The sequence below is a fragment of the Pinus tabuliformis genome, chromosome X, assembly GCF_031772625.1.
Source record: "Pinus tabuliformis cultivar Carrire ecotype Pingquan chromosome X, CPIR1, whole genome shotgun sequence".
Classification (NCBI taxonomy): domain Eukaryota; kingdom Viridiplantae; phylum Streptophyta; class Pinopsida; order Pinales; family Pinaceae; genus Pinus; species Pinus tabuliformis.
The window spans coordinates 1,542,259,808-1,542,272,053 of NC_142308.1; the positions used below are offsets into that span (position 1 = coordinate 1,542,259,808).

General features: G+C 40.6%; 1 pseudogene; it reads right to left on the minus strand.

Moving 5' to 3' along the window:
* Positions 1–1,948: 1,948 nt before the first annotated feature.
* LOC149145931 (fasciclin-like arabinogalactan protein 7) overlaps positions 1,949–12,246 on the minus strand; it is a 171,266-nt pseudogene continuing 160,968 nt past the window's right edge.

The window sequence follows — 12,246 nt, forward strand, 5'->3', positions numbered from 1 at the left end:
TCTGTTGAATCCCCTTCAAAATAGAAATCAACGTAGGCCTTTTGGTCATATTCCTTCTCTCTCACTTCTAAATAAGATAAAACAATATCTTCAGCTTGCTGTCCAGAAACCCTGTAAGCAACGCCTCAACTGGTGTGGTCATCGTGAGGCTCGAGTGTAACAGTCCTGCCTGGATTGGCAAGGGTTCCTCTATGGTCTGTGCTCCCTTGATGGAAAAGACGACGGTAGCCTTTGATGAAAACAACTCGTCGTTGATCATATTGGAAACCCGCCTTCCATATTATGAAACCGTAATCAAACACCCACAGACCCATCACCTCCGCCTTGCCGTCGACCTCCCTCAATTCTACAACCTCCAGGGGATGTCATTCACTAGTGCAAAATCTCGTGATTATTATAAGCCTCTGTTTATGCAAGATTTTCTTGAACTGTAGCTTTTAAGTGAGCGCCAGAAATTATAATGAGAATTCTCCTTCTTTAAGCCAACAGCTGGAGCATGTAACCAACACGATTACCCCTTTTAACGACGCCAGCTCTTATGCCACTAATAATGGCGGCCTTGTAGCATATAAAAAACAACTCGACTACCCCTTTTCCGGCAAAGAAAAACAAATATCAACCAGGTGTCTCTGTCTTTCATCGGTGGCAGAGCAAATGAACGAACAGCTAATATCTTCGTTTGCCACATATTTATCCCGGTGTCATTAATCATGGCAACCCTATGGCAATCAAAACCTTTATAAAAACCACTTTACATTTGGCATTTTATCACTGCATTGCATAAGAGAAAATTCGAATACTGATATTGTCATACAGTTAATGCGCATTCTCCAAAGACGCCATAACAGGAAGATCGGCACTTAAAGTACCACTGCGCATGCCAATTTTATATACATTAGCATCAAGAGAAGGGCGCACAGGAATCTGACTTATTCCAGAAACATATGCCGGAAAGGGTGGATCATGTGCAGATGGGGAATCAACACCGGCACGGGCAAGAAACACAGAAGATTGTGTTCTTCGACAACTTCCTCCAACTTCATTTCCCGGATCCCTGCTAACAGGCCGTGAAACTATAAAACACTCCCTTTCTTCAAAGAGTCTAAGCCTCTCAGCATACTTTCAAAGGCACTAACTTGCTGTTTGCCGGTTTGAAGAACACTTTCATGGCTTCTTTCAGGAGCTTGTCTAAAAGGCTTTCTCAATGCCGGATTCCTCAAGGGCTGTGTACCTCTGTCACGATTTGATGGAGAAACATATCTCTTATAAATATCTCCTACCTCCTTATTTATAAGCCTCCGTATTACAACATCAAAACTTGAAAATATGCATTGTGAGCGCTCTGGCCAGGTATTTTACAAACATGCGATAACATGTTCTTGCCATAGGAAGAACCTCACTCGTAGCATCTCCACGGCGCCACGCAACACTTTATAAAGTCTTCATAATCGGTCAGCTGAACGTTGTATTTCAGGAGCACCAGCTCAATATTCTAACACGAGCAATGCATAATCACAACACTTGGCACAGAGAATTGCATTACGATCATTCTTGGCACAATCCACGATGCTAGGAAGAATGCGAGCAACTTAACAATTACATAACATCGTCTTTATACAATTATCTGCTAATCCAACAATCACAAGGACTGTTATGACTACAAGTTTAAAGAGAACTGGTATAAACAATTCAGCATAGGCCTCAAAATCGCCTAATAGCTCTTTCGACAACAAGCTCAATAAATGGCATGCCTGTTTCACCATACTAGATCGACGATCAGATAACTGAACAGTCAAAGGTCCCACAAGCTGCTTCAACAGTGCTGGAAAGCATCCATAATTAGGAGTACCTCCAAAAACAAGACCTTCAACTTTTTGCATAGCAGCGATCCTTACTGACTAGTCCTGCTCTAGTGTAAGCATCCCAGCAATCTTATCCATTTCTCTGACTACAGCTTTTGTCCATTTGCCCGCACGCCAAATTTTCCTTCATTATCATTACCCATAAAGCGCAAAAAGGCCATATACACAGGGGCTATTCTAAGCTGGAATGCTACAAAGAAAAGACAGAATTGTTGACCAAAACAGCTGAAAACCGTCAGCATTCATGTTGCTTTTTTCCACCTTATAAGGATTAGGTTTTACATATTGATGATTGAAGGTGTAGCCATTGTGCATGTTTACCTTGTGATCATTTCTCAAATGAGTCACAAGCGCTGGAATGTCCCCAGCAACTGAGCACTCAGAATCTGCATAAGGGAAACTAAAAGGTCTGAACATACATTGTTGTTCATGCTTTAACTTGCTACAATATGGGAATATGTTGTGACAACCAAGCTTTTGATGTCTGCAAGGACAAAAACCAAACATCCTATATTCCCCAGTTCATATCCGCTAGTGAGGCAATGGTTATGTACCTTCAACTTGCCAGAAGTAACCGTTGTTTTGCCTCTGGCAGATACAATCACACGGAAGAACTAATACACGAACAACCTAGTAAACCTTGATATCTTCAATCTCATCTGAAAAATCTGACATCAAACCTTTTAAGCAGATCAACCTCATCTGCAGCAGTTGTAATCAGTGTACAATAGGCATGCTATGATTCGGGCCTCTACTGAAAACTCGAACAAATCCCCAGTTTCGTAGCACGCTACGAAACCACTCAAACAGGTAGCGCTGCGAAACTGCTAAAAAGAATTCTGGCGCTGCGAAACTGCTAAAAAGAATTCTGGCGCTGCGAAAACACCCACTCTTTAAGCCAGGCTAAAAAAATTTTGACGCTGCGAAAACACCCACTCTTTAAGCCAGGCTAAAAAAAATTTGACAACGGCATTTTCAGTGATAACAGCTACAAAGTGGCCCCCACAGGGCCCATCATGACAGGTTAGGAGGATGTCAAAAACATCCTCCTCCCTGACACATCGCCTCAAAATTTGATCTGGGCCAAGTTTAAAAATATTGCCCCAAATCCATGTGAATGGGGCACTTTTCCTCATGATCTTGCTCTTCTCTTTTGAGGACAGGTATGGCGGAAACTATGTTGAAACCAAAAAATTTGCTATGTCAGCAAACCATGGAGAGAGTACTGAAATAGCAAATAGGTGTTCATCTGGCAATTGATCATCCACCATCCCTTCTTCACCTGCAGGTAGATCTAGTCTAGACAGAAAATCAGCAACAACATTTTCCTTACCTGGCTTGTCAACAATGGTCAAATCAAATTGTTGCAATAAAAGTAACCATCTAATGATACAAGCATTTACATCAGGTTTATTCATAAAATACCTAATTGGAGCATGATCAGTGTGTACGAATGTTTGATAACTAGTGATGTAGTGTCTGAACTTGTTTAGGGAATGGACTACAGCTAGGAGCTCTTTTTCAGTTACAGTGTAATTTAATTCTGCCTTGGACAGGTTTTTACCGACAAAATATATGGCATATCGTAGCTTCTCTTCAACTTGTCCTAAGGCTACTCCTATGGCTTTGTTCGAGGCATCTGTGTGAATGTGGAAAGGTAGGGCCCAGTTTGGACCTCTCAAGATTGGGGTAGTTATCAGCTTACCTTTCAAAGCATCCAGAGCCTCTTGACAGTTGTCAGTCCATATGAACTCAGCATATTTTCCCAAAAGACCAAACAATGGAGAGGCTAGCTTACTGAAATCTTTAATGAATCTTCTATAATATCCTGCTAAGCCTAGAAAACTCTGAACATCTCTTACTTTTTGAGGAGGCGGGACCCTTTGGATGATAGCAATCTTGTTGGGATCCCCCTTTAAACCTTGCTGAGAAATTGTATGGCCTAGCATGATCACTTCAGTCATTAAGAATTCACATTTATCAGAACTGAAGGACGGGTTCATTTCAATACACTTGGTTAAAACTTTCCTCAGGTTATTCAGATCTTCTTGGAAGTTAGAACCATAAGTGGTAAAGTCGTCCATATAGATTTCCACTAAATCATGAACCAGCTCAGCAAATATGCTTAGTACTGCTCTCTGGAAAGTGGCAGGAGCATTGCACAACCCAAAGGGAAGGACCCGATAGGCAAAGGTACCCCATGGACAAGTGAAAGTGATCTTATCTTGGTCTTCCGAGCTGATTTGGATCTTATTGTACCAGCTAAACTCATTTAGGAAGGAAAAGAACTTCTTCCCTGCCAAGCCATCTAACACTTGATCTATGAAAGGCAAAGGGAAATGGTCCTTCTTGGTGGCTTTGTTAAGTTCTCGATAATCTAAACATATTCTCCACTTCTCGTTTTTCTTGGGCACAAGCACCAAAGGAGAAACCCACTCATTGTTAGAGATGGGTAGATGAATCCTGCATCCAACAACTTTTTTAGTTCTTCTTTGACAATGTACTTAAGGGATGGATTCATCCTCCTTTGAGGCTACCTGACTGGTTTGCAATCCTCCTTAATGTAAATGTGATGGGTACAGACTGAAGGGTGGACTCCTTTCATCTCTTTGGAGCTCCAAGCAAAAGCATCCAAATGGCTGTTCAATAAGCTGCATAGCTCTTTCTCCTGAGAGGTGGATAGGGATGAGTTGATCTTCAAGGTTTTTTCATGGCCAAATTCCACATTCTTAACTTGGAGAGAGGTCGGATCAGCCACACAGGGATCAACTAAAGCACTGGCTTGGGTTTCTTCCACCAACTCTTCTAATGGCAACACACTGGGGGGTGAATTTTGAATCAAATTCTCAATAACATCATCCTCAGTTTAAGGACCTCCTCTGGTGGCTTCCACTGTGCACAGTGGTGTGGAGTAGACTTCATCCTCATCTTCCTCCTCCAACTAGAGAGGTAAGTCATGTTCTAGCAGAGGTTGGGCAGGAGGATATAGGACGACATATGCCCAGTCTTGATGGTCATGCTCCCAGCTCGACAACTGATCTAAGCATCTGCAGTAGCTAACCAAGGCCTTCCCAAGATGAGGGGGTACCCAGTGAGCTTTGCCTTTGGCTGAAGAACCAAGAAGTCAGCAGGGTACTCCCAGGAATCAATGGAGACCATGGCATCTTCCACCATCCCCTCAGGAGTCACAGTAGAGCGGTCTGCCAACTGCAATACTGTTGAAGTCTTTCTTATGGAACTCTAAAGGTTGAGTTTAAGTATAGTGTCCCCGGTAATTACGTTAATGGCAGCCCCTAGATCAATCAAGGTGTGGGGGATTATGGTGCCATTGATGTGGACATCGACTACAGGACTCCCAGGGTCTAGATATTTTGGACAGATTACCTGTCCCAACATCAGGTCAGACAGTTGTCCTATGACATTGATAGTTGGGGCATCTCTCTTGCGCCTACCTGGGTGCCTGAAACACTTCTCTTTGATCAACTTATTATAGATTGGTACATCTTTTATGGCCTGGAGAAGTGGTATTTTCACACATAACTGTTTAAGTTCTCCCAGAAGTTCAGTTTCTTCTGGGTTTGGTTGTGTGGTTCCAGTTAGTCTCTCAGGAAAGGGTGGAATGGCTTTGGGTTCACTTTCCTGTTTCTCTTCCTCATCCTCCTTAGGAGGAGGTTGGCTATCTGGGAGGACCTTCCCAGATCGTAGGTTGATCTCCTGAATCTCCACAGCATAGGTAGGGCATGTTGTTTCTCCAGTATATACCTGTTGGGCCTGTCTGTTATTGGGGTTTGGGTTCAGTTGAGCAGGTATCTGGGGTTGTCTTGGAGGAGCAGGAGGTAATGGTTGTGGTTGAGCATGTGTTGCACAAAAATTTTCACCTTGACATTCTACAATCTATGTGAGTCCATTAGCACTCATACTTTCCTCCTTTGCAAGTCTTAAGCCTCAGTTCTTCATATGAAGCCTTGAAAATAAGAGAAAGCCCTCAAAAGTCTATAAAACTCTGGTTCTCACTTTCTCTTAGCATTACTTGCAGTCCCACACCTAAAGGTCATGTCCCCTGTGCACCTGACCGCTTTGTCTCTATGTTATGGGTGTGGACTCCTGTAAAAGTAAAAAAGGCATAAGTATATTCTTAAAAGCTCACTTTGAGTCATTTCTAGAAGCTTCTGGCAGGAATCTTGAGGTGGCAAGTTTTCTCCTTTAAGGTTCATGCATCCCATACCTTAAGGAGCTAACCCCTTGATGTGAGGAGTTTATTCCTTTGAAGGAAGACTCTATCCTTTCATAGGTGGACCTGTAACCTCCTTCCTTTGCACTATAAAATGAAGCATTGGGCTGGTTACTGGAGAGGTTGAAAGCTGAATATTTTTGAGGTGAAATGTTGCTGGAACTTAGTCTTCCTAATTGAGCTTTTGTGAGGAGAGATTACATGCCTCTTTGATCTCATTTGGAAGAGTGTGAGGCTTGTCAAAGTAAAGGAGATTCCTGTTTCAGACCCTGGGAAGAGCTTGTACAACATCAAGGCACCAAAGGTTGTAAGGTTCTTCTATTTCAAAGTTAATACAAATAAGTTTATTTTTCTCAATAAGCTATGTTTTATGGTTTATTTTATGGATTCCTTGATCACCATAATGAACATGATTTATGATATTAGCTATGCAGGTGTTATTTGATGTGTGCTTGTTTGTGATTGCAGGTTCTCAAAAGGAAACTCTTTCGGACGATTGAAGGATGGCTGCTAAAAACTAGCGTTGGACTTAAGGTAAGGTATAAACACCTATATAGTTTTTATTAATGAATCGAAATATGTTTAGAGAAAGATAGATTTGCTTGTCCTACTTGTTGCTAGATATCTTTTGATACTACTGAGATCATCCTTGTCCGCAAGATCAATTTATCCGGCCAACAAATTAGCGAGTTCGCTGGGAAACTGAATTTGGTTTTTGGTTCTCCTTTGTCTTTGACTTGAGAAACTTGTTCTTGTTTCTGGTTTTTTCTTGATGTGTGTGGGATTGGGTAGTTTTTAGGATCTGGATTTTTTTTGTTTTTCGAAGTTTTCAAAGGATTGCACTTTCTTTTTACAGACAGTGCAGGCATGTCCGCACTTTTCCTTTAGTACACAGAGCGATACCGCATTTGGTTCTTTTGGAAACCTGTGGACCCTGTGAAATTTTTTGAAAAACCTAAAAATGTTTTCTTCCAGTTAATTTTAGGTTTCATTTACGACTTTTAGTGTCTACCCAGATCTGCATGTGTTCTGTCGAAAATCTCTTGTGAGTAATTTGCATTGGTATTTTTGTTTTATATGATTTTCTAGAAGTTTTTCATGCCTGGATTGGTTTTCACTTAGTCTCTGTAGTGACTCAAATATCAGAAGTCTAAGAAACCTTAGATTACCCTGGTGTCTTTTGTTTTCTTGATGAGTCTGACTGGTTTGTGAAATCTGCCCTTGGTGAGAAATAGATTTACTTTTATCTTTGCAAATCTTTGAACGAACTTGGTTATAAGTTTTGAATTTCATTTTTATAAAAGAAAACACATTTGGATGTTTTTGATTGATTTGTTACTCTGAACAAATTAATCCTTAGTTTACTGAATAACTAAGTAAAACATCCTCAAAAAGAATTGAAGCTTGTATACATTAGGTTTCTAGAAGTTTTTAGATCTCAAGATTAGTTTTTGTAGTTTTGAGTTTTTTCTAGAAATTGTAGAATCTCTTTTGGAGAAATTGTTTTTTGTAGTTTTGAGTTTTGAAAAAGGAAAAGGGATTTATTGTGAGCATAATTAGTAGTCTCATTTTGAGTTCTTATTGAAAAAGACAAAAATATTTTCTTTTCATTTACATGTTGAAAGAAAGATTTGTTTTTCAAAGAATTGCATTCTCAAACTCTTTCTTTTAGCTAGAAATTCATTGAAGGAAAAACGAATTGTTTATCATTTTAGGTGAATTTTTAGTGTTTTTGGAGTCGAGTCTTCACACCATCAAAGTTTCATTTCCATACCTATTGAATTAAGAAACAACCCATAAAAGTAACGCTTAATTAAAATTGATCTAGCAATCGTTTTATTTCTAGGGCTCTTATCACCAATATAGCTTAGGCCAGTATCTTGGAGTAGGGAGTAATTAACTCTCCAAGATAGTTAAAACAAACAAGTAGCTATATCTTGCAGTAGGAAATAAATCCAATTGTAATTGATATAATCTGGGAAGCTCCTCTTAAAGGAGTCAATCAAGAGATCATGTCCGAACCTTTGAGATAATCAAGTCTGTCTCATTGGGAAAGATAGAATATTTGCGCGTATTATAAATGGTAAACCTCAAATTAACCATTGTTGAGGAGCCTGGGGTTACTTGTTGGTAAACCTTAGATTGATCATGTCAAGGAGCCTTCAAGGGGATTGAGCTTTGTTACTCTGCCCTTGCGCGTAGATCGGATCGTAGACTGTTCCCCCAGTTGTATTTGTTGCTTTTGGTAACCTTAGTGTCCATAAACTTGATTATTTCCTAAGGTGACGGTGAAGGACAGGTCTCATTGTACCTAGAGCAGACGTCGACTAGACTCACTTGGACTCTCTGGGGGGTTCTCTTCACTCGAGACGGTTTTGAGAAGAAACTTGTGCCAGTCTATTTCATTAAGTAGGTTATCGGGGTAACTGTTCCAACTGCCCTTTCTGTATTATATTCTACGACGTTGGATTTCATCACCAACTAGTGTTTTTGGTACGGAAAGTTACTGTTTGTGTGTGGTTTGAACTCTTAGGTTTTTTAGGCGTGTGATTCAATTGTTTGGTTCTTTAGATACTTTAGGTGGTTTTATTGATATTTTCTTTGTTTGCATGTGAGTAATTAAATATTTATTTATGGCTGAATTACCGAGACAATCCCGTAGACTTCAGGGGCAAACTCCCAAGTATACACCAAGCCAGCTTGAAGGGCTACGAGCTCTTGTATCACCTAGTGACAGTAGAGTTGGGTCACCGGAAGCCAGAGAGTCATCTTTAATTGTTCATCCTGATTATCAAGTTCAAGCAATAGAGTATATTTCTGAACCAATTTCATTTTCTGAAGTTACTGGTAGTATTTCTCCTACCAGTGAATTAGCTGAAGAACCTGAAATTTTTGAGCCTGAAACCGAACCTGCTGCTACTCCATCTTCAAGATTTGCTTCTCCAACTTCTAGTGGTCCTGGTTCACCCAGGGTAGGAAGTATCATTACCCAAAATCTTCCTTCTAGACTCATTTCTATTGAAGAACTTGTTAGTCCGGACGAAGATATAACTCTCCTTAAAAATCAACCAACTTTAGAACTTAGGGAGCGTGAATCAATTTTCTACAATCCTTTTAGGAGTGATACTTGGTACGTATCATTGACAAATTTTTTAGAAAACTCGGGTCTTAGTTTTTCACCACCTCAAATTCCTTTTCATCCTACGCCTAGAGGTTATTATCCTCCTTTGAATATGTCGAAATGGTCATCTATGTTTTCCCAAACACTGGAAACAATTTTATATCGCGGTCCTTCTGTTCCTTCGGGGTATCAGTCACTCACTAGTACTTTTTTAGGAGCATCTCCTCAACCAATTGAACATGAAATAGCAACTGGTAATAACGGAACTCAAGCGTTGATCATAGAAGAAATTCTTATGATGTCTGGTACTATTCCAAATCTGCAACCTCAAGGTAGTCAGTTATCACCTGGGGGGCAACCCCAAGGTAGTCAATTACCACCTGGAGGGCAACCTCAAGGTAGTTAGTTACCGCCTAGGGGGCAACCTCAAGGTAGTCAATTATCACCTGGGGGGCAACCTCAAGGTAGTCAGTTACCACCTGGGGGGCAACCTCAAGGACAGTACATACCGTTAGGATAGTACATACCTCAAGGTCAACCCTAGACTCAGTACATACCTCAAGGTCAACCCCAGTATCAATATATACCTCAAGGTCAACCCCAGTTTCAGTACGTGCCTCAAGGTTATCAACCTCAAGGTCAGTACCCAACTCAAGGTTTCCAACCACCTTCTGGTCAACCATTTGTAGAAGGAGCTGGAAATGTACCACTCAATTATCAGCTCTACACTCAACGCAGTTATGGTCCTCCATATGCTCAACCTTTTATGGGTCAATACCCCGAAATGAACATGGTGTGGGATCCATATCTAACTCAACAAACTTTGCAGCCTAATGTGCAGTTATCAAGTCAACCTGGACAACCTTTGGTTTCTGGTCCAACCTAGCAACCAGTCCAACCTACTGTTCAAACTTCTGCACCTGGTGTAGTTCATCAACCTGGGCCTAGTTCACCTCGAACTCTACCTCAAACTGCTGCTGCAACTACTGTAGCTTCTGTTCAACTGACCACACCTATTTCTGGAGTATCGGTAGCTCCAGTTTCTATTGTTCCTGTGTCAGTGCAAACTCCTCAAGCCTCTTTACCAGAGTCAAGACCTACAGTTCAGACTTCAGTTCAGATGCCTGTAGGGCAAGCTGGTCCAAGTATGGTTGTCACAAGTCAACCACAATTCACTTATCAACCATACCTGGGAAAGTATCATTTCGGTCCTACTGTACAAAACCCAGTTTATCAGTATTAACCGTACCCTGGATATACTTATCAGTAACCTCAACAACCCCAATTTGGTCCGGTTAATCTTGGTTTTCCGGGAGGTTATAATATTCCTAACACAAATCCGATTCCAGGTTATCTTGGATATCCTCCTCCTGGGGCTGGTCTTGTTACCCAAGGCTTTCGAGACCCTAACCATTAGTTGCCTTTTATTGCAACTTTGGATTTACCTGATTTGTCGCACCTTACGGACAATCCTATTTACTATCTTCCGTATTGACTGCCAATTCCTAACATGTTGCCCAGTGATATCCCGAAGTTTGAGGGTAAGTCGAGAGAAGATCCATCAAATCATGTGATGACTTATCACTTCTGGTGTGCATCTAATTCCATTATTGATGATTCAATTCGCTTACGTCTTTTTCAACGCACTCTGATTGGTATTGCTACCAAATGGTACGTTGAGTTACCACGAGGCTCTTTTTATAATTTTAGTCAGTTAGCCACTTCTTTCTTGACTCATTTTCAGTTGCCTATCAAATACGACAATGGCACGAAATTATTAACTTCATTAAAACAATCAACGTCCACATATATTTCAGATCATATTCATGAATGGCAACGTAGAAGGCGTTTAGTGAAAGTTTTTATTCCGGATCAAATTTTAACAAAATGGTTTGTTAAATCATTATTACCTAAAATCACTGAAGATGTAGCTAAGGCAGGAGTTGTTACTGAAGAGCAAGTAATTGCTCAGGCTCAATACCTTGACCTCATTTATACACAGTCAAGTACTTTACATGAAAAAATCCCCGACCTTCTGAAACACAATCAAATAACTGCATCTCCTTCAGGGTCTCATGCCGCTGATGGTATGATTGGTTCAGTTAGTACCAAAAGAAAGAAGAAATCTTCAAAGAATTCTTCTTCTATTATAACTTTACCAGATTCCCCGACAGGAGACTCTTCTGTTGAAATTCCTGCCGATATCCATGTCATAGAATCATCTACGGCCAGATCAAAATCCAGTGGTAAAAAGAAGGGGAAGAAGAAAAATAAACAAAAATCAAAAGAGAAATCAGATAAAAATGAATCTACTGACGAGAAACCTAAACCTCGCTATCCTTGTATCATTTGTGATGAGGAGCATTTTACAAGACACTGCCCACATCGAGCTGAGGTTTCGAAAATCGTCAAAGGTTCTCAAACGCCTACTGTCTTGAAGGATCCTTTTCCTAGCCAAGACAGTAAGATGATCGGTTCTTCCTCAAATGCCTTAGAAGAACCCATTATGATGATGTCTCATGTCAGGATTGCGATGTGATCGCAAGATTATGGTAGTAAAAATCCTGTTGGTGGTAAGGAAGCAGAATCTTCTAATTCAAACCCATCAACTTCAACTCCTTCTGGTTCTGATCCACTATAGATCGAGAAACCTAACCCTGACTTAGTAATCAAACTGCCTGCTAAAGGTATACTTCGGAAGTCAGCTTTCAATCTACATGCGAGAGCTGCTCAGAATTATAACATTGTTGAAGACTTAGCTATTTCTCCTTTAGCAATGTTGGCTTTGGAGGTGCTGCAATCATGCCAAGCACAGCGTAAATTACTATTGTTGGCTATAGGAGTTGTTGATATTCAGGATTTGAACCTAATAATCTTCGATTTAGAGAATAGTACACCCCGCCTACCTCATCAAATGGCTTTCCAGATTCCAGTGTTAGTCAAAAACAGACCTTGCTTTCAGACTGTGATTGATGAGGGAGCTTCTACGTGTATTATGTCGATCCAGTGTTGGAGATCGCTTGGTTCTCCTA